Source organism: Mauremys mutica, chromosome 13 (genome assembly GCF_020497125.1).
Source record: "Mauremys mutica isolate MM-2020 ecotype Southern chromosome 13, ASM2049712v1, whole genome shotgun sequence".
NCBI lineage: Eukaryota > Metazoa > Chordata > Testudines > Geoemydidae > Mauremys > Mauremys mutica.
Window position 1 is genome coordinate 38,313,844 of NC_059084.1, and position 22,900 is coordinate 38,336,743.

Here is a 22,900-nt window from a genome sequence, read left to right on the forward strand (position 1 = left end):
CGACTGTCCTGTCTCTGTGTCTATCCGTCCTCCTGTGGAGTGTTTGAGTCTGGGTGCCATCTCCGTCCAGGGATTGGCCAACCAAGGGGTTCCTGTCCCCGCGGTCTGAGTGAGTGGAATCTGCACAATCACAGCCGCACCGCACTTTGGGTAAAACCCTTGGTGTGAAAGCAAGGGCGATTGAGGCAGTAGCCTGTGGGCTCCTTTTGTATGTTGCACCAGGCATCGCTCTGACGAACCCGAATTTCCTTCTTGTGTGATTGGTGTGTAAAGTCCTCCTGTATGGGTAACCAGACGTCTAAGTCGGGACAGTTCCCTAAATGAATGCCGGCTCATGTATGTATTTAGGATGGGTCCATACTCCTGTAAGAAGGGTCCAGACTCCTGTAAATTTCTGGAAACATGGTCTAGGCTAACTCAGGGGGATCCCAAAACTCAGTGGCCACTGTTAAAATCTTGGAACAAAGACCGAGTGGACGTCTTAAAGGACAAACTCGGCCAACCTAAAACTAAATTGGCTAAAGAAGAGGTTAATTGTTTCATTCAGTGGTGGGAAGAGGCAAATCGTAGCTGGACAAAATTAAAACTCGCCTCTCTAAAATATTCAAATAATAAGTTAAAAGCTTTATTAAAAGCCTCCTCTCCCACCACCAGACCAAGCGCTCCCCTTTACCCCGTTCTCAAAAAACCTCCACCCCAGATCGATCCAACCCCCTTAATACTCCCATCTCATTGTAAAAAAGGACAAAAAGCCCCTTGTTTTGTTCCCCTTTGTTGTCTGCCTCAAAAACTGATTCTTTAGTGTTCCACTACCAATTCAGCAAAGAGGGTGGGCTCCTCAACTAGCCCCCACTCTTCCTGGTCCCTTTCCTTAAACATTTCTTTCAAAATTGTGAAGTGACCACAATATCACTCACAAACGGTTCATTTAAAAAAAAAAAAAAAAAAAAAAAAGCAGTCTCGGGCCCAGACAAGCAACAGGTAAAGAAACTGAAAAACAGGTTGGAAGCCCTAAGGGCCTAGTGTCCGGAGTAAGAAAAGCAGTAAGTGCAGGCAAGAACCCCTGGAACAATACTTAAAATGGTGAAATCTGAGGTGATAAAGGTGTCATTTTGGGAGATAAACAAGTGATTTAAGGAAAGAGTGAAAAGTTAACTCTACAGAGGCTGGAGAGAATTAAGCAGTTAAACTTTGTGAAAATGTTAAAAAGGACCATGTTAAAGAGAGAGAATTCTTGGTTTCTTTGCAGCCATTCTGAAGGGAAAATGGGCCCTTTTCCAGAAGAATGCCTGTAAATAATCCAAATATATATGCAGCTATGTAAAAACAAAGCAGTGTAAAGGAATGTTGAGGAAAAGAAAATGTGTATGTATCTATTTGTCTGTGAAAATATGTAAAGTTCTAAGAATCTAAACCAGCATATCTGGTTTGTAAAACTCCTGTTTTGTAGGTGTAAGATAAATTGGTTTTGTTTTTGTTTTTAATGCCACTAAAAATTAATTTGACTCTTAAAGTTTCAAAACTGATAAACCTTTTTGCAAGACACAGGTAATTAGTGTTGTTTCGCTTTGGGATTTAGCATTTAACCCTTAAGGGGTAACTTGATTCTTTATTTAAAAACATTTTAAATTTTATAAAGACCAAGTCATGGCAGCAATAGGGCAGTCAAAATCAGGAGAATAGGGAGAGATTCTAGAGTCTTTGTTTGGTTGGTTGGGTTTTTTTTTTGTAAAAATAGCAGATAAGAGCTGTAGTGAAAGAATAAGAAATTAATAGTGACCCTATGAAGCAACAGCAGAGGTGAGGTGCACAAAACAAAAAGAAGCAACGTTAAAAACACTGAGCCTTAAAATGGCTCTGTGTAATCAGACTGTCACTTTGATAAGGGTACATGAAAACTCTGTAAGAACAAAAGAAACAGTTACACCTTATGTAAAAATTGATATGGCTAACGTTTAAAAAAAAAGTTGTAGTATAGAAGGAATGCGTTTTTCCCCTAGAACATATGCAGGGTATATTGTAGAAAGGGGTAAAAGAAATGCGAATGAAACGTGCTACTGAATTAAAATCCTATCAGGGCTCCAAAAAGAGCCGCAATAGATTGTGTTTTCTTTTTCAGATCTCTGTGTGTTTTGCAAGCAGGAGTTGAAAGTGGAAAGAAATCAAAATTCTGGTGGAAGTTGATTGTGTCCCTTTTGAGACAGAGTCTCTGAGCTCTGCTGATGGCTTTGAATCCAAAAGCCAAGCCTGTGTTGATGCAAATTACCTAACTGATAAAGGGAGGTGAGAACTGCCAGCACAAAAGAAATTGCCTAAATAAAAGACATGGTATACCAAAATATCTTTAATAGATTTGACACTAATGTTATTGTTAATATTAAACATTGAAATAAATGTAATGTTAGTAAGTACCCCTGTAACAACGTATAGTGTGTATGATTTTTGGAAAAATCCTTTAAGGTAATATGGTAATGATGCTTCTCAGCTATTACCTGTGAATAAACTTAAGCTTAACACAGCAGGAAAAACATTACAAACTTGGTCTGCTATACAAGAAGAAAAACCTGAGGTACACTACCTCATGAATTTAATAACTAAACAGTGGAATAATTTCCCCATAACCCTTAAAAAGTAGGGGCCATTAAAACCTGGCCTGCCTATAGAACAAAAAAACACAGGAAAATATGGGGGTAATTCCTCTGTTTTGCCTGCAATCAGCAAGGGTATTTGTAAAAGAAAGGAATCTTTTAAGCAATAATCAATGCCACCCTGAAAGGGGTAGAAAAATGTTATTTTTGTCTTTCAGAAAAAGCTAATACCAGCTACAGAACAACCTATTACAAAAACAAATAAAAGTTAAAAAAACATACTGCAATAGCTACGGAATGTACTGAAATGCAGATATTTAGAACATAAGATGTTTTGGGTAATATCAGAGAATATTAAGGTTGATACATCTGTTAAAGCAAAGAAAAAGATAATAGGTATTAAACAATCAATATAACTGGATGCAATATGTCTCCGGTACGGTAAGACAAAATTTGTTAAGTGAAGAAATTGTTGTTAAAATTGCACACCAACAGGCTCTGGAAGCAAAGATATGGAAAGTTAGCCCGCTCCCTAGATTGCACTTGGGATCCTTCTGGCTACCCCAGATCTCAAGCCAGTGGGCTGGGGAGGAAGGGAAACTATTGGACACTAGAGGTTGTACCAAGTGGACTCCTCAAAAGTGGGTATGCTTATCCATGCCTGTTGCTCCAAAACCCTGTAGTAAAGACATCTTTTATGTGGGATAAAATTAATAATTAGACCAAAATATTGTATAATGGGCAATGTGTGTGTTAATTCTTGGAAAGAAGTGTTTTAAAAGGATAAAAGTGTTAGTAACCCACCAGTAGACAAATGTACATGTAATGTAAGTACTGTGTTTACCAATAATCACATTTACTATTTGACACAACCAAAAAGTCTCAGCTTACTGTGCGCTCTGATTTAGCTGAGTTCTCTATCAATCTTGGCACTGAATGGCAAACAGTTACCAATCATCTGTTTAAAACGGTAAAGAGGTAACATAGTTCCTAAAAACAAAAACAAACAAACAAACCAATGTGGGAAACAGAACCATTCATATTATACACACAAATGGGGACATGTTAAGAATTGCCACTGCAGAAAGACATAACAGCTTACCATTGGTATAACATTTTCTGGATGGTCTCCCACAACTACTGGCATACTAATGTTACTACCCCTAATTGTTTTTGGTTTTAAATTGTGTGTGTTTAATTGAAATGTTTAAAGTGTGCTGGTGGATAAAACAAATGTAAGCAAAGCTAAAGCCACAGGCCCACATCACCTCCCAGTATTTTCTATTATGTGGACTAAATAAGAAGTGACACTGTTGATTAATAATCTTAGTGTCAAAAGAGGGATATGTAGGAGCAGGATTTTATAATGTCCCATAAGAATTAAAGTATAATTTGATTTCATCCTGCTAGCCACTCTTTTTAAATAGCAGAAAGAAATGACCCCCTGGGACTATAAGATTCTGTTTTCCCATATGCATTACAAATTGGGCCCTCTCTAACTCTTTGTTTTAAGATTTAGCTAGTAAGAGACAGGATTCTCTATTGTGTCTATGTTTAAGTAAATTAGAGAAACATTGAAGGCCTGGGTCTCAATGTAAAATTGTCTTGGTTATTAACTGTAAAACTTAGCAAGGTTTAATTTGCAATGCCTTTTTGCTGGATATAAAATACTACTGTTAGTATTCTCAATCTGTTTGTGTGAATGAGCAAGGTATGCATCAGGAAAAGATAAAGTGTGAAGGCCATTGTTATAGCCAGAGTCAAGGAAGAAGTAGTAAAGAGACTGCTTGGCTACACTTGAAAGTTGCAGCACTGGTGGAGGCTTTTGTTAAGTCCTTGGGGCAGCCGGTGTAGGAAACAATCACTTGAGGCCAGAGAGCAGACAGCTAACCAAAACCTCCATTTTATTTACAGAAACAGAGAGCTCACACAGCCGGTTGAAACCGGCTGAGCTATCCCTTAATAGTCTAACTGAGTTGCCATAGTAACAAAACCCATGACAACCAAATACACAACATATTCCTCCCCCCCTAATAAGAACATCCCCTAAATAAAACACACATTAAACTAGAGAAGGAGGGTAGACTGCCTCCATTCCCGGCTAAACCCTGGGGATTATTTTGCCCCATAACCGTGGGTTCGCCCTAACTAAAGATCCAGCCGATGAGGAGGCCTTCTGTCTCTAGATGGATTACGGCGAACTTCTGGTGTTGTTGCACCCGAAAGTACTAGGGGCTCAGGGTCCGCAGCACGAATAGGTGAGGAGGTGGTATCAGCTCGTGCTGGGCAAAGGGGTATCTCAGCTGCCAGCAGTAATGGAGGAGAACAGTCAGGAACAGGTGACTCATGATTCGGTGTCTTACCAGGAGGGGTGAAGTCAGACCCCTCAACTGCAGATGGGTCCTGAAGACTGGCATGACCTGGCAACAGCTGATCTACATGTCGCCGCCAGGTAAGATTCTCTGCAATCCGGACTGTATAGGAAACAGGTCCTGTTTGAGTGATGACTGTGGCCGGGACCCATTTAGCTCTGGAAGTATAATTCCGAGCCAAAACTGGCTGTCCTGGGCTAAAGGTTCGGTCTTTTGCTCTGGGTGCCCGTCTGATGACTTGATATTGCTGCTGATGTTGCACAGTTTGTCTGGGTTCAGAAGGTTTCAGCAGATCAAAGCAAGTGCGCAGCTGTCGTCCCATCATTAGAAAGGCTGGGGAAGCCTGGGTCGTAGCATGAGGTGTGTTTCTATAGGAAAGTAAGAAGGTATCCAGACGCTTTTGAATGGAGTGTTGTCCCTTTGCTGATTTCAAAGCGTTTTTCATTGTCTGCACAAATCTTTCAGCTAATCCGTTGGTGGACGGATGATATGGTGCTGACGTGATGTGGTGTATCCCATTTGCCTTCATAAAATTTTGAAACTCCTGAGAGACGAACTGCGGTCCGTTGTCGCTCACAAGTTGTTCTGGCAGACCAAAACGACTAAAGAGTCCTCGTAGTTTTTGGATAGTACTCTCTGCAGTAGTGGACTGCATTATAGAGACTTCTGGCCATTTAGAATGGGCATCTACTGCCACCAAGAACATGCTTCCTTCAAGGGGGCCAGCAAAGTCAACGTGAATACGTTGCCATGGGTTTTCAGGCCAGTCCCATGGGTGTAGGGGTGCCCACTGGGGTGCATTTCTTACACTCTGACATGACATACAAGCTTTTGCCTTCTCTTCAATAGCACTGTCCAATCTAGGCCACCAAAAATAGCTTCGTGCAATTTCCTTCATGCGCACTATTCCACAGTGACCGGAATGTAGCTGTTCTAACATCTGTGATCTCAGGGGTGGTGGAATAATGACACGCCTCCCCCACAACAAACAACCAGATTGGACCGATAACTCCGTCCGCCTGGACATGTAGGGAACAAGGTCGGGTGAGACCGGAGAGGTTTGTCGAGATTTTCCATGCATCACCAGGTCCATAACTTGGGATAATACTGGGTCAACGCGGGTTGCCTTCTTTATCTGAGTAGCAGTGATGGGTGTATTCTCTACCTGTTCAAAGTAGAAGATTTCCTTTTGGGCACTATCTTGATGTTTGACCGGTAAAGGCAACCTTGAGAGGCCATCTGCATTGCCGTGCAGAGTGGATTTCCGATATTTGATTTCATATGTGTGTGCAGAAAGTATCAATGCCCAACGTTGCATACGACTAGCAGCTAATGGGGGAATGCCTGTGTAGGGTCCAAAAATTGATGTCAGAGGTCGATGGTCTGTAAGAAGAGTAAACTTTCGCCCAAACAGGTACTGATGAAACTTCCTAATTCCAAAAACAATTCCTAATGCCTCACGTTCGATTTGGGCGTAGTTAGTTTCTGCTTTGCTTAGAGTGCGTGAAGCAAAAGCAATAGGTCTTTCTTCTCCCGAAGGCATAATGTGTGACACGACCGCTCCCACTCCATAAGGGGAAGCATCGCAGGCCAATTGCAGGGGTAAGGATGGATCAAAGTGCGTTAGAACTTCAGAATTTAACAATGCATCCTTAGCTTTGTTAAATGCAACATCACAGGCTTCAGTCCACTTCCAGGCCTTGTTCTGCCCAAGGAGCTCATGAAGTGGTTTTAGCAGTGTGGCTAACTGTGAGATGAACTTTCCATAATAGTTCAGTAGTCCTAGAAATGAGCGCAGCTGGCTTACATTTCGAGGTGGGGGAGCCTCCACAATAGCTTTAACTTTTGCAGGGGCCTTATGAAGACCTGCAGAATCGATGATGTGTCCCAAATATTCAACAGAGGGCTTGAAGAATTCACACTTGTCTTTGCGAACTCGTAGGCCATACCCTTCCAGTCTTTGTAGGGTAGCCTCTAAATTCCTTAAGTGATCCTCTTCATTTCTTCCAGTGACCAGGATATCATCCAGATAGCAGTGAACTCCTGACAAGCCACACAAGATCTGGTCCATAGCCCTCTGGAACAGGGCGGGAGCCGATGTGATTCCGAAGGGTAGGCGACAGTATTGATAAAGCCCCTTATGAGTCACAATAGTCAGCAGATCTTGGGACTTTTCATCGACGTGCATCTGTAAATATGCTTGACTCAGATCAATCTTACTGAACTTTTGTCCCCCAGCCAGGCCTGTGAAGAGGTCATCGATGCGGGGAAGCGGGTATTGCTCTGCACACAACACTGGGTTGACAGTGACTTTAAAATCACCGCAAATCCGGAGAGAGCCATCTTTCTTCACTATTGGAACGATAGGAGTGGCCCATGAGCTATGGGTAACTGGTATTAGGACTCCATTGGTGACCAGGCGCTCCAGGTCTGCTTCAACTTTTGGCCTGATGGCATATGGCACAGTTCGGGCTTTCAGATATTTTGGTGGACTGCCAGGTTTAATGTTCAATGTCACAGTGATTCCCTTCATACTTCCCAAATCATCTCCAAAAACAGCAGCATGTTTCCTTAGTATAGGGGTTAGACTGGTTTCTTCTTTAGTCATCCGGTGCACTTCTGCCCAGTTCAGCTGAATCTTCCCAAGCCAAGACCTACCCATTAAGGCTGGGTAGTTACCTCTCACCACAAACAGTGGCAATTTAGCCGCCTTTCCATTGAGCTCCACCTTAACATCAATAGTGCCCAACATGGGCACAGCTTCACCTGTATACGTCTTCAGAGCAGTTTTTGTTGCCTTAAGCGGAAGATGCTGTAGCTTTTCCTTATACACAGTCTCAGGAACCAGCGAGACAGCTGCACCGGTGTCTAGTTCCATGCGTATAGGTTTGCCCTCCAATAAGGGGGTTACCCAGTATTCATGTGAGCCCGCTGCCAAAGACAAAACATGCAGTGGCACTTCCTCTTGTGAGGAGGTGTCACCTTGATCATCCTGGGTCTGCTCTAGGGTATGCAAGGTTCCTCTTTTTGTCGGCCAGACCACAGGCCTCTTTTTCTTTTGTTTACAGGCATACTCAATGTGTCCCTTTTTGCCACAGTGTCGACACACCAGGTCCTTACACCAGCATTCTGATGCCTGGTGACCCAGCTTACCACAGCGGTAACATTCTTGACTCTGCACCGTTTTGTGGGTCAGTTCTTGTGACACTTTTTGCACCCTAGGGGATGCACCGATGTATTGTGCCTCCCTTGTAGCCAGTTCCATGGAGACAGCAATATCAACAGCCTTCTGTAATGTAAGCTGAGCCTCTGTCAGTAGGCGCTTCCGTATAGCTTCACTGCACTAACCTGTCACGCAGGGCATCATTTAACATCTCTTTAAATTCACAGTGTTCTGCTAGCTTTTTTAAAATGGCTACAAATTGTACAACTGTTTCATCTTCCTTTTGGTCTCTTTTGTGGAACCTATATCTTTCAGCAATTACCAGTGGTTTTGGGGAGAAATGAGACCCCAGGATTTCCACAATGTCACTGTAAGATTTAGTCTCAGGCTTAACAGGGTGCAGTAAGCTGTGTAGCAGAGAGTAGGTTTTAGCCCCTACAACAGTTAAGAATATTGGCACCTTCTTCGCTTCTGTAAAGTCATTTGCAATACCAAAAAGCTCAAAACGCTCAGTATACACATGCCACTGCTCTGTATTCTCATCAAAAGGCTCCAGGGGCCTGGTCAGAGTAGCCATGATTTTTAGTTTCACTTTCACAGTCAGTGCAAACAAGCAGCTTTTTTTCTTTGTTTGGTCTTTACCTTGACTTCTACTTCCTTCTGTTACTGGAGCAGCACCAGGATCCCACCCTCGTCGCCAGTGTTAAGTCCTTGGGGCAGCCGGTGTAGGAAACAATCACCTGAGGCCAGAGAGCAGACAGCTAACCAAAACCTCCATTTTATTTACAGAAACAGAGAGCTCACACAGCCGGTTGAAACCGGCTGAGCTATCCCTTAATAGTCTAACTCAGTTGCCATAGTAACAAAACCCATGACAACCAAATACACAACAGCTTTCTAGCGCTGCAACTTAGTAACTGTCCACACCTGCAAGGCACATCCAGCGCTGCAACTCCCTGGCTGCAGCGCTGGCTGAACACCTGGTCTGCTTGGGGTGTAGCGAGTGCAGTGCTGGTGATCCAGCGTGGCTCATCAAGTGTAGACACACACCAGCACTGTTATTGGCCTCCAGGGTATTAGCAGATATCCCAGAATGCTTTTAACTAAATTACTCTTTGTTTTGTTATGCAGTCTCTCTTTGTTTTGTTGTGAACTCGGAGCTCCGGTGCTCTGGGAGCTGCTTATCTAAAAAACAAACACAGCTCCTGTTTGCTGTGATCAATCTGTACCTGACTGTGAACAATCAAATGAGATAACCCCTAATGAGGCAGGCAGGGAGTGAGTGTTTGCTTGACAGAGAAACAGCGGGGGCAGAGGGGAGAAAGGGAGTCCGTTGGATGCAGGCTGTTTGCAGTTAAGAGTTAAGAGTAAGGGGTCGGGAACATTTTCTGATTTTGCAAGGCAGGAAGCTAACACACAGTGTTGGCTCCAAAAATCCACTCTCTCTCTGTCCCCCGCTCCCTGTCACACTACACCCCACCCCACCCCTCTCTTTTGAAAAGCACGTTGATGCCACTTGAACGCTGGGATAGCTGCCCATAATGCATCACTCCCAACAGCGCTGCAAATGTGGCCACACACCAGTGCTGGTAGCTGTGAGTGTGGCCACACACCAGTGCTGTCCCTACACAGCTGGATGACCAGTGCTGCAAACTCCCAGCGCTGCAGCTCTCAAGTGTAGCATGCCCTTAAAGAACATCAAAGAATCATCAGGCACTGCTTACTAGCCAGACGGCTGTTAAACTGTCTGGCATCGCAGAGTGGATACATGCTTCGCAGTGTAAGAATGCACCACCCCGACTGAACCAATCACCTCGGGACCACGCAGAGTCAATTTTGACTCCAGAAGATGACGTAGAGGAACAGCCTGCATTACCTTACAATCTACGCTCTCGTAAGGGTTGCCAGAAGCAGACGACCTAAAGTAAGGCCCAAGAAGAAGCAGTAGTGAGCCTAGCGCCTGCTGCCTGGTGGACGTAAACCCATGACTGCGGTTCCCTCAGTTGAGGTTATCAGAACCAGAAGGGCCCTGCCTCCAACATGCGCCTCTGGTGGCGCCTGTTCCTCAGCTGCTGGTGTCTTAAGGTCTGGGGAATCCACAATGACAATTCTTTTATCCAGCAGCAAGTGTGGATAGCTCAGACCCTTAATATTTCTAAATGCTGGGTCTGCAGCCACATCCCAGCCCACTCTCAAACTGGTGTTCCTGTCCTGGCTATCCCACTCAATTCCTCAGACCTCACTGGAGGACCTCGTCCGTTTAACACAATATGGAACAGCAATTACACCTGGGAAGAGACTATTGGCAGTTCCTTTAACCCACTTGGGGGAGTAATACACCAGGCAAAAAGGCTCCTGAGGTTACAAGCAGTAGTTAAAATAATGGCAAATAAAACTGGAGAAAGTTTAAGAGCCCTGGCCAAAGAAACAGGGGCGATCCGACAGGTGGCCCTCCAAAACCGTCAGGCATTGTACATAGTGCTGGCGGCCAAAGGAGGGACCTGTGCTCTCATTGAAAAACAATGTTGTGTGTTTATACCTGACGATACCAATGAGGTAACAGATTGCGCTAGCCACTTAGAACAAATCGCATATCTTCCCCATGAAGAGCCGAGTTCTTTATGGAAGTGGCTAAGTAACCTGTTCAATTTCTCTGGCCTAGGAAACTGGTTGTTTCAGGGAGCCCTGACTATCCTGTTTGGAATCCTAATAATTTTTGTATGTTTTCAGTTAGTCTCCTGTTGTATCCAAAATTGTGTAAGGCATGCCACCCAGGTGACTGCCCCAAAACAGAGTGCTAATATGATTTTGAATATTGCTGATGAACAAAGAGATAAAGAATGGTTAATATGTGGAACCCAGTAAAATGTTGGTCATGGCGTGAGCTTGACCAAAAGGAGGGATTGTGAATGTAGAATGAATTATATTGTAAAAATAAGAATGGATTAAAGAAATGTTGTATGTACCTTTAAGCAGAAATAAGAAATGTTGAAATACAGGTGCCAGGAAAAGAAACATTAGGCATAAACAATGGTGCTAATGGCGAAACATTAACAGAAGATCGGTAATAGTTAGTAAGGAAATAAGATATGCATGCCTAGCCCAGGTAAACTTATCTGATTCTGCTTCCTTTGTTATCTTGTTAAGTTCTCACCCTTTTATCTGTATAAATAAGATAGATTGTGTCTTGCATGGTGCTCACATTATCTGGGTGTTATTAGCAGAGCACTGTGCTAATAAAACAGAGTGGTCTGACAAACTGAGTCCTGAGTCTAACTTTGACATGACTGTTCCTGATCACTTTCCTCTCCTCTAAGTACTTCAGAATTCATTCCTTGAGGACCTGCTCCATGATTTTTCCAGGGACTGAGGTGAGGCTGACTGGCCTGTAGTTCCCTGGATCCTCCTTCTTCCCTTTTTTAAAAGATGGGCACTACAGTAGCCTTTTTCCAGTCATCCGGGACCTCCCCTGATCGCCACAAGTTTTCAAAGATAATGGACAATGGCTCTGCAATCACATCCGCCAACTCCTTTAGCACCCTTGGATGCAGCGCATCCGGCCCCATGGACTTGTGCTCGTCCAGTTTTTCTAAATAGTGCTGAATCTCTTCTTTCTCCACAGATGGCTGGTCACCTTCTCCCCATACTGTGCTGCCCAGTGCAGCAGTCTGGGAGCTGACCTTGTTTGTGAAGACCGAGGCAAAAAAAGCATTGAGTCCATTAGCTTTTTCCACATCCTCTGTCACTAGGTTGCCTCCCTCATTCAGTAAGAGGCCCACACTTTCCTTGACTTTCTTCTTGTTGCTAAAATACCTTAAGAAACCCTTCTTGTTACTCTTAACATCTCTTGCTAGCTGCAACTCCAAGTGTGATTTGGCCTTCCTGATTTCACTCCTGCATGCCTGAGCAATATTTTTACACTTCTCCCTGGTCATTTGTCCAATCTTCCACCTTTTGTAAGCTTCTTTTTTGCATTTAAGATCAGCAAGGATTTCACTGTTAAGCAAAGCTGGTCGCCTGCCATATTTACTATTCTTCCTACACATCGGGATTTTTTTTCCTGCAACCTCAATAAGGATTCTTTAAAATACAGCCAGCTCTCCTGGACTCCTTTCCCCCTCATGTTATTTTCCCAGGGGATCCTGCCCATCAGTTCCCTGAGGGAGTCAAAGTCTGCTTTTCTGAAATCCAGGTTCCATATTCTGCTGCTCTCCTTTTTTATGAGTTTGCCTTGTATAAGCTTTATACAAGGTAAAATTGATTTATTTGGGGTTTAGACCCCACTGGGAGTTGGGCATCTGAGTGTTAAAGACAGGAACACTTCTGTCAGCTGCTTTCAGTTAAGTCAGCAGCTTTGGGGCACGTCGTTCAGACCGTGGGTCTGTGTTGGAGCAGACGGGCGTGTCTGGCTCAGCAGGAGAGGGTGCTGGAGTCCCGAGCTGACAGGGAAAGCAGGGGCAGAAGTAGTCTTGGCACATCAGTTGGCAGTTCCCAAGGGAGTCTCTGTGATCCAACCCATCACAGTATGTTTGAGAGATAATAGGGGACAGACAATAATTATTTAATGATAGTTGATGGCGCAATTCAAAAAATTAAAGCTTTATATCCATTAAAACACAAACTGTCAACACCGCATGACAAGATACACAAAGTAACTATTCGTTAATCAAACTCTAGTTCTCAAGGAGCATTTTCTTTACTTTGCCTAGCAGCACATTTTGATTATTATCGATGAAAATATTTTTCCATCAGTTGGTGTGCGTGTGATGAAATTGAGGTTTACTGATATTTGCCAATAAAAAATTGCTGCTTCCAAACCTAACTACATTGACTTGTCATTGGGTAACTGGCCCCTTAGGAGAGATGGGCCCAGTACTGCCTGTGACTAATCAGCTGCCTCCATGCTGATTTTTTTTTAATTGAATGTAGCGGGCCGGTGTGGCTCCCCTCCTCCCCGGAGAGGGTTGAGCCCCGGACACAGGAAGGGGCGGGGCTACAGCGTGGTGAGCCCGCCCCTCAGAGGGTCAGACGGCGACCCGGAAGGATAAAAGCCGGGCCTTCCAGCCCAGTCAGTGCCCAGCCACCGGAGAGAGCAGACCTGTCTGAGGGAGCTCCCGACGGAGGAACCGCTGGAGCCCCGGGCAGCTGCCTGGACTGGCCGGAGAGCACCCTACCCCGCTACTGGGAAGACCTGCCGGAGCTTCCCCGTACTACCTACGACGAGGAGCCAGTAGGAGCTACCCTGCTACCGTGCTGTTACCCCGAGGAACCCCCGGTGCAGGATTGGCCGGACTTCCCTGGGGAACTACCCGATCTACCCCCCAGCCCGGGTTGTGAGGAACCCATGCAGTGGGACTTCCCGGGACCAGACGCCGGGGACCAGGTAGGACAACAGGGGGACATTGGAAGTGGCCCGGGGACAGCCGACCTCAGTCCGGCTGCTGACCAGACCGAGCCCATGTCAGTGTGTTGCGGTCAGGATCCCCACTGACCGGCAGCGGTGACGACCGCTGCCTAGGGCCCCGGGCTGGGACACAGTGGAGTGGGTGGGCCTGTGTCCCCCCCCTGCCACCCCACTCACGGGTGGCAGTTGTCCCCCTCACCCCTGCTCAGCCTGCTGCAAGAGGCCTGAGCTCCTGTACTGTTCCCTGCTCAGCCTGCTGCAAGAGGCCTGAGCTCCTAGACTGTTTGCTGCCCAGCCCCTGCACCAGAGGGCCTGGGCCTTATCTAGACTGTTTGCTGCCCAGCCCCTGCACCAGAGGGCCTGGGCCTTTCCTAGACTATTGGTACTGTTTCCAGCTCAGCCTTGCCGAAAAGGCCTGAGCCCCAACTGACTCTGTCTTTGTCACCTAGCCTTCAAGGGACAGGACAGAGCCCCCGTGAGACCAGCGGGCCTGTGTGGCTCCCCTTCTCCCCTCAGAAGGTTGAGCCCCGGACCCACCTGTTACATTGAAATTCTTCACATGCTGGACATCATCATCATCATCATCATATCAGGCAATACACACATTAAGTCACTAAAAACAGGGTCAAACCAGCCCACAGCATCCATAACCGCTTTAGTTGCCTCCTGGCCCACAGTTTCCTCTGCCCAGATAAGAGGAGCAAACCGATTACTCCAAGTGAGACGAGAAGAGGGAGAAGGAGACGGGACGGGGATTACAAGGGAAGGAAGGGCCATCTGAGCCATCCTAGAGTCCTGTGAGGCAGATGCCGCCCTTACTCGCTGCAGGACTGAGACATGGAGAGAGCTCCACCCTTAGCCCTCACCTCTTCCACAAACTCTGAGTCTTCAGGAACCTTGCCCTCAAATGCACTGACCACCTCAAAGGATGAAACCCTTTCCCCTCCTCAACCTCTGCCAACAAAGCAGCCCGGACTCCTGGGTTCTATCCCAGTTCTAGGAGGAAAGCGAAGCGGGGGAGAGGGGGGATGTCTAGTGGTTCAGGGGGCGGGGGGGGGTGGAACCCGGACTCCTGGGTTCCGAGCCTAGTGCTGCGAGGGGAGTGGGGACTAGTGGGGGGGGCGTTGGGGGGCTGGGACCCTCCTGGGTTCCGAGCCCCGCCCGGGGGTGTGTGTCTAGTGGCTGGGGGAGGGGGCCGGACTCCTGGGTTCCGAGCCCAGCAGCCGAAGCCGCCCCCGCCCCCCCGCGCTGGCCCAGCCCAGCTCTTACCGCAGGGGGCGTCGCGCTCCGCCGGGACCCCGCTCGGATCCAGTGTCCCTGGGCTGGACTACCGCTCCCGGCATGCCCCGTGCAGGACTGCAACTCCCGGCATGCCCTGCGGGGTCTCCCCGCCCCCGCGCTGGGAGAGGAATGGACAGGAGGGAGGGTGTATGGCCCTGCACCCCCAACTCTCTCCCTGCACCCCAATCTCCTGCACCCCCAGCCCTGCCAGTGCACCCCAGCTCTCCCCATGCACCCCAATATCCTGCACCCCCAGCCCTGTACCCCCAGCCTTGCCAGTGTACCCCCAGCTCTCCCCGTGCACCCCCAGACCTGCCAGTGTGCCAGCTCTCCCTGTGCACCCCAACCTCCTGCACCCCCAGATCTGCCTGCCCCTGCATCCCCATCCCAGTACCCCCGATCTGCCCCTGCACACCAGCCGCTCTGTACCCCCAGCCCTGCCAGTGTGCCCCCAGCTCTCCCCATGCACCCCTACCCCCATCCCTGTACCCCCAGCCCTGCCAGTGCACCCCCAGCTCTCCCCATGCACCCCATTCTCCTGCATCCCCAGATCTGCCTGCCCCTGCATCCCCCATCCCTGTACCCCGATCTGTCCCTGCACAGCAGCCCCTCTGTATCCCAGCCCTGCCAGTGCACCCCAGCTCTCCCCATGCACCCTCAGACCCTGTACCACCAGCTCTCCCTATGCACCCCAACCCTGCACTGTAGCTTCACCACCAGCCCCGCCAGTGCACCCCAGCTCTCCCCAAGCACCCTGATCTCCTGCATCCCCTATCCCTATTCTCCCAGCTCTGCCCCTGCATCCCCCATCCCTGTACCCCCAGCTCTGCCCTGTACCCCAGCCCTGCCCCTGCATCCCCCAACCCTATACCCCCAGCTCTGCTGCTGCACCCCAACACTCCCTCCCCCCACACACTCCCCAAAGTATTTGGGGAAAAATCACTCTGTGAATGGTTCCTGGGGAGGGGCATTGGCGGGGAACAGGAGGAAAGGGATTTGGGGCTGCAGCGAGGAGAGGGGGCTATGGGGAGGAGGATAAACAGGGATGGGTGGCAGGGGAGGGAAGAGAGGTTGGGGTCGGAGGTGTTGGAGTGGAACACTGGGGAGAACAGGTGCAGGGGCAACTGTCAGCCCCACATGCTCCCCGCTCCTGTGCGTGCGCCGAGATCTGAAGGGCCCAGCCCCTAAGTGGGACAGAGCCCCTCTCCCTGCCCCCCACATGTGTGTGCCGTGATCAAGGGAGCCTCTTCACTCCTCTCTGCCCCCCGCCCCCAGTGCCCTTTCCTCTCAGCCTGCCTGCCGAAGGGTCCTGAAGTCCCCATGCAAGGCCGGGTTTTCAGGTAATTTACCATCCTCATCTCACCAACAACTGCTGCCACCCGCTAGTGTGGGGCTGCCCACCACCTGGACTGCAGCCACATAACCCCCATTGTGATGGCCTGCTCCAGGGGGCTGGAAGGGGGGGGGGCAAGCTTTTGGTCCCTTCACCATGTACCAGGACTCCTGAGGGTATGAGGGGGCTGGGAAAGGAGGAGAAGAGCTTTGTGCATCTCAGCCACCGCAGGGCTGGTGGTGGAGCACTGCACTACCTGTGTTCATGGGGAGTCACGGAATGAGGGCAGAGTTATGGTGATGTGGGCATCCTTAACAGTGCATTTTCTGCTGTGGCCAGGTTTTGTTCAGCACACTTCAGCATTCTGCAAAGGGACAACCTGCTGCCAAGCGGCCTGAACTCCATGTAAACACAGATTACGGAGAGCTGGGTATGTGTGCAGGGAGATGATAGCAGTTCAGGAAAGTTGCTACTCACAGTTCTTCCCCATGTCCAAACCCTTCCCCTCTGGGCTGCGGTGAACAAAGGGTTAATGGCCAACCGAGCCCACCCAGAGCATGCTGTGAGGAGTAGTCCACCAGCAGCAGGGATGCTGGGAGTGATAGTTCTTGTCCACTTCCCCACTAGGGTTAGGGTGTGTCTTTCCAGGACACCCCTCTTCACCTTGCAGATTGGGGGTGGGATTCAGTCATGGCACAGGGGCTGGAAGGGAGATGCCCTCCACTCTAACCACTACACCCACACGCCTCCCTGGGGCAGTACAGAACCCAGGAGTCCTGGCTCCCAGCCCACCCTGCTCTAATCACTAGACCCCACTCCCATCCCAGAGCTGGGATAGAACTCAGGAGTCTTGGTGCCCAGCCTCAGCTTCCACTGGATCCCAAAACCTAGAGTGGATTTTGAGGGTGAGATGCAGAGGAGTCTGGGACATGGGTTACGTAGCAGGAGAGCTGTGTGTGTGTGTGTGTGTGTGTGTGCGCGCGTGCGTGCACGCCCATCCTTGGGGGCAAGGAGAGTACCAGCCGCTCAGGGCATCCTCAGGTCACTGACACACCTAATTCCCTCCCCTCACAGGGATTGGCACTGGGAGAGCCATGGGTGCAGGAGACTGGCATTTCCTGCTAAACCAGTTTCACTGAGACCAGAGCTGTGCCCCAGGCCGAATCCAGGACCCAAGGCAGCACTGGGCTTGTGGGGTGCTGAGCCCAGGGACCGGGGCAGCTGGACTGAGACACAATCTGCCTCCTTGTGGGTTCAGCTGCTGGGGTCCCTGGAGGGAGGGGTCGCTGGCTACCCAGCCAGATCGCTGCCACTGGGGCTGGGGTAGGTGTCAGCTCCGCTTCAGAGCAGCTTTCGAATCCCCATTGCCTGGAACCTTGGCACGTCTCCTGGAGACACTGGGTCTGGTGCATGAGCCCAGTTGGGGCCATGTGCCCTGGCAGTGCCTGAACTGCCACCCCCACCCCCTCAAACAAGCTTCTCTTATGTTCCCAAGCTTTTCTCAGCATTGCTGGGCTGGGCGTTGAGGAGGAAACCCGGGTGTTGCTCCTGGTACGGTGGGGGCCACGGTATGGAGGATGCAAGTGGAAACCTGCCCCTGCGTGGAGATCTGCCCGTGGCTCTTTGCGAAGATTTATTCCAGGGAGATGTAAGCTGTGCCCAGCGGGCAGTTCAGATGGGGCTCAAAGGGCTTTTGGGAAGCAAATTAAATGCCCCATGTGACCACTCGCCAGGAGCAGGAGGTGAATTAGCGGGCAGAGCCCAGCCAGACCATCTTTTCCAATTCCCAACCTGGGGAATCTCCATGTGGTGATATGGCGGCCTGCAGCGGCCGGAGCACTGAGCCTTTTAAATCCCCGCCCGAGCCTGGCTGCTGGAGCTCTGGCGGCGCTTTAAAGGGCCCAGGGCTCACCGCAGTGCCCAGCCTCAGCTTCCACTGGATCCCAAAACCTAGAGTGGATTTTGAGGGTGAGATGCAGAGGAGTCTGGGACATGGGTTACGTAGCAAGAGAGCTGTGTGTGTGTGTGTGTGTGTGTGTGTGCGCGCGTGCGTGCACGCCCATCCTTGGGGGCAAGGAGAGTACCAGCCGCTCAGGGCATCCTCAGGTCACTGACACACCTAATTCCCTCCCCTCACAGGGATTGGCACTGGGAGAGCCATGGTTGCAGGAGACTGGCATTTCCTGCTAAACCAGTTTCACTGAGACCAGAGCTGTGCCCCAGGCCGAATCCAGGACCCAAGGCAGCGCTGGGCTTGTGGGGTGCTGAGCCCAGGGACCGGGTCAGCTGGACTGAGACACAATCTGCCTCCTTGTGGGTTCAGCTGCTGGGGTCCCTGGAGGGAGGGGTCGCTGGCTACCCAGCCAGATCGCTGCCTCTGGGGCTGGGGTAGGTGTCAGCTCCGCTTCAGAGCAGCTTTCGAATCCCCATTGCCTGGAACCTTGGCACGTCTCCTGGAGACACTGGGTCTGGTGCATGAGCCCAGTTGGGGCCATGTGCCCTGGCAGTGCCTGAACTGCCACCCCCACCCCCTCAAACCAGCTTCTCTTATGTTCCCAAGCTTTTCTCAGCATTGCTGGGCTGGGCGTTGAGGAGGAAACCCGGGTGTTGCTCCTGGTACGGTGGGGGCCACGGTATGGAGGATGCAAGTGGAAACCTGCCCCTGCGTGGAGATCTGCCCGTGGCTCTTTGCGAAGATTTATTCCAGGGAGATGTAAGCTGTGCCCAGCGGGCAGTTCAGATGGGGCTCAAAGGGCTTTTGGGAAGCAAATTAAATGCCCCATGTGACCACTCGCCAGGAGCAGGAGGTGAATTAGCGGGCAGAGCCCAGCCAGACCATCTTTTCCAATTCCCAACCTGGGGAATCTCCATGTGGTGATATGGCGGCCTGCAGCGGCCGGAGCACTGAGCCTTTTAAATCCCCGCCCAAGCCTGGCTGCTGGAGCTCTGGCGGCGCTTTAAAGGGCCCAGGGCTCCCCGCAGTGCCCAGCCTCAGCTTCCATTGGATCCCAAAACCTAGAGTGGATTTTGAGGGTGAGATGCAGAGGAGTCTGGGACATGGGTTACGTAGCAGGAGAGCTGTGTGTGTGTGTGTGTGTGTGTGCGCGCGTGCGTGCGTGCACGCCCATCCTTGGGGGCAAGGAGAGTACCAGCCGCTCAGGGCATCCTCAGGTCACTGACACACCTAATTCCCTCCCCTCACAGGGATTGGCACTGGGAGAGCCATGGTTGCAGGAGACTGGCATTTCCTGCTAAACCAGTTTCACTGAGACCAGAGCTGTGCCCCAGGCCGAATCCAGGACCCAAGGCAGCGCTGGGCTTGTGGGGTGCTGAGCCCAGGGACCGGGGCAGCTGGACTGAGACACAATCTGCCTCCTTGTGGATTCAGCTGCTGGGGTCCCTGGAGGGAGGGGTCGCTGGCTACCCAGCCAGATCGCTGCCTCTGGGGCTGGGGTAGGTGTCAGCTCCGCTTCAGAGCAGCTTTCGAATCCCCATTGCCTGGAACCTTGGCACGTCTCCTGGAGACACTGGGTCTGGTGCATGAGCCCAGTTGGGGCCATGTGCCCTGGCAGTGCCTGAACTGCCACCCCCACCCCCTCAAACCAGCTTCTCTTATGTTCCCAAGCTTTTCTCAGCATTGCTGGGCTGGGCGTTGAGGAGGAAACCCGGGTGTTGCTCCTGGTACGGTGGGGGCCACGGTATGGAGGATGCAAGTGGAAACCTGCCCCTGCATGGAGATCTGCCCGTGGCTCTTTGCAAAGATTTATTCCAGGGAGATGTAAGCTGTGCCCAGTGGGCAGTTCAGATGGGGCTCAAAGGGCTTTTGGGAAGCAAATTAAATGCCCCATGTGACCACTCGCCAGGAGCAGGAGGTGAATTAGCGGGCAGAGCCCAGCCAGACCATCTTTTCCAATTCCCAACCTGGGGAATCTCCATGTGGTGATATGGCGGCCTGCAGCGGCCGGAGCACTGAGCCTTTTAAATCCCCGCCCGAGCCCGGCTGCTGGAGCTCTGGCGGCGCTTTAAAGGGCCCAGGGCTCCCCGCAGTGGCTGGACCCCTGAGACCCTTTGAATCACCACCGGAGAAGCCAGTCCAGTCTGGCACGGCATACTGGCTCTTGCCGGTATGCCATACCGGATCATACTGGCTTACTTTCATCTCTGATGAGATGGCTTTTTTAGCAATCAGGTATCAATTGAAGGCAGGCCACAGAAAGAGGGGTTTAAAACTGTTGGGAAGGGCGAATCCCATTTTGCCCCTGGGAAGAGAGAAGGGGGTTGGAGGCCTAAACATTCCCCTACCCCAAAACATTCCTCTAACCCCCATCCCAAATCTCCTGTAAAAGTAGAAGAGCCCTAAGGGTACTATCAGTGTAATTCCACTGATCACCTGAAGAATAAATGTCCTGTGCTAGGAGGAAGCGGGCAACAAGAACTCACATTAGTTTTGCTGTCCTCAACACAGAACCCCTCCCCGCCAAACAATTGCAACCTATCATCTTGGTTCTGTGAGGTTAGCCTCTGCGGAACCAGATGTAGTAAGATGAGGCCCTGAGACATAAACCTTTGGTATCAGAGGCCCGGTCTGAGGCCTGAAGTAATGGTCAAGACGTTGCTAACATAAAGCAAAGTTAGGCCGTGAGCCAGAGGCAGGCCCTGCTCACAGAAGTTGGCAAGAGGAAGGCTGCTAAAAGAATGTGTGCCAGGATGGCACCAGAATGGCCGGGTACGAACACATCCCACACGGATAACAAGGAATAGGCAGACCCAGCCTAAAGACAGTATAAAAGGACAATATGATGGATAGGCAATAAGAAAGGACAATACGATGGATAGACAGCATGATGGATAGACTTATTTGGTTGAACCAACCTGTACCAGGAGAAAGGCAACACCCTAATGCAGAGAGGGGCTGTTCCTCAGTGCGTTCAATGATGTGTAACCTGTTTGTACCTGGGTATAAAAACGCCTGAGTGGACGTCTTTGTCCAGCCTAGGGGGCAGTGGAGTGTCCCGCCATGGACTGAGCTGAGTCCATTGTCGGGGAGCACATATGTACTAGCAGAACTGTAGACATCTGATCCGGGGAGCTAGAGACTGTTTCGTTTGACAATAAACCTCACTGGGTGCTTCGTGCCTTATCGGAGTCTGTGGTCGTTGGGGGTTGTCCTGTGGTCTGCTGTGTCAGAGATCTGCGCAGAGCCGGGGCAACACACAGAGGGAACAGGCATGCGGCCGACTGTTATCAACATTAAACAGAGCAGAGCACCACACTGGTGGCGTCTGACAACACCGGTGACCCCGACCGCTGATCTGGTGAGTAAGCGAGCTGTCTGCTGTAGGAATCGCGATCTAACGTGACAGAAAACCACGAGCTAGGGAACCCCCTTAACCCCTCCCTGCAAATCCCCACAGACTTTAAAAAATATAATGGGGAAAAAACATGTAATGTCATTTGTAAGGCTAGGGCAGAGACTGTAGTCTTAAAATGTAAAATATTGCAAATTATAATGAGGACTGTTAAATGGTTAATACAGCATGCACAAAATTAGTGCGGCAATAGCAGTAACAAAGAAAGAGTTAAAATAATCAAAAGAAGATACAAAGCCCTGGAATGCTCCCACCCCCCCTTGCAGGGTGGCAAGCAGCCCAGAGACAACCAGCACAGAAACAGAATAAAACATTGGAAACAGCTGCAAGGCTACAAAAAATACATGTGCCGTCCCCAGTTATAAATATTTGTGATCAACAGCAGGCTTCAGGTAGCTCCCCTGTGCCGGAAGAATGGGGACAGAAGTGGAAAAAGGTGGCCCTAATAAAATTAAAAGATGAAACAGGGTCCTTGTAGACAGGTTGGACTCACCCCCGTGGCGCTTCCTGCTGGTGACTCCGGGAATTAGCTCTATTCCAGCTCTGGAGTGCCCTCTGCAGGCTGGTGATCCGCCTGTCCTCTGGCCCCCGTGTCCCTCCCTGGACCCGGTACCCTCTTACATGGGGTGCTGCCCCCTGGCAGTAACCCCTTTCTCTCTGGGTTTCCCCTCCCCAGGAAACCCCCACCTTCTATCCCCACCTTGCCTCAGTATTTGGCTACTGCCAGTCATTGTCTAGCCCCACGCCCTGGGGCAGACTGCAGTATCAGCCTACTCATCACTGGCAAGGAGGGTTTGGACCTGCTGCCTTGGCCTACCCCTGGGCTGCTCTCTGCAACCCCCAGTACCAGTTGGCCCTTCGCTAGGCCGCAGCCTGGGGCTTTCTAGGCTGGAGCTCCCCAGCCTTTCCCCAGCCCTGCTTCACCCTAGGTACCTTGTCTCTCGCTCCCTGCAGCCAGGCCCTTCTTTTTCTTCAGGCAGAGGAAGACTGTCTGGGCCTTTGTCTTCCCTGGCCTTTTATAGGGGCCAGCTGTGGCCTGATTGGGGTGTGGCCTCACCTGCAGCCACTCCCTCAATCAGCCCAGCCTAGAGCAGCAGCTCTCAAGCCCTGCCAGGCTGCTTTAAAACCCCTCAGGGCAGGAGCAGGGTCCACCCTGCTACAGTCCTCTGCAGTGCAACCACCACCTTATGATAAAAGCCAGGTGTGGTACAACCTAAACCGTGACCTAGACTGGTGCCTGTCAGAACAGGACAAGTAAGTGCACAAACGGAAAAAGTAGCACACAATACTGTCACGGAATTGAAGGAAAATATGGAACAGTTCACAGAGCACATTCGGAGACAGGAGCTGCGACTCGATCGCAGGGGAGTGAATAAAAAGGAATTTCAAA

General features: G+C 50.1%; 1 protein-coding gene across 1 annotated transcript in view; it reads right to left on the reverse strand.

Annotated features, from left to right (window-relative positions):
- The window catches only part of LOC123348235 (histo-blood group ABO system transferase 1-like), a 52,824-nt gene extending 30,337 nt beyond the window's left edge, over nucleotides 1–22,487 (reverse strand). Inside the window, exon 1 of the mRNA XM_044985720.1 lies at nucleotides 22,444–22,487. The gene's annotated coding sequence lies outside the window, so the exon portion shown is untranslated. The remainder of the gene's footprint in view (nucleotides 1–22,443) is intronic.
- Nucleotides 22,488–22,900: the final 413 nt, after the last annotated feature.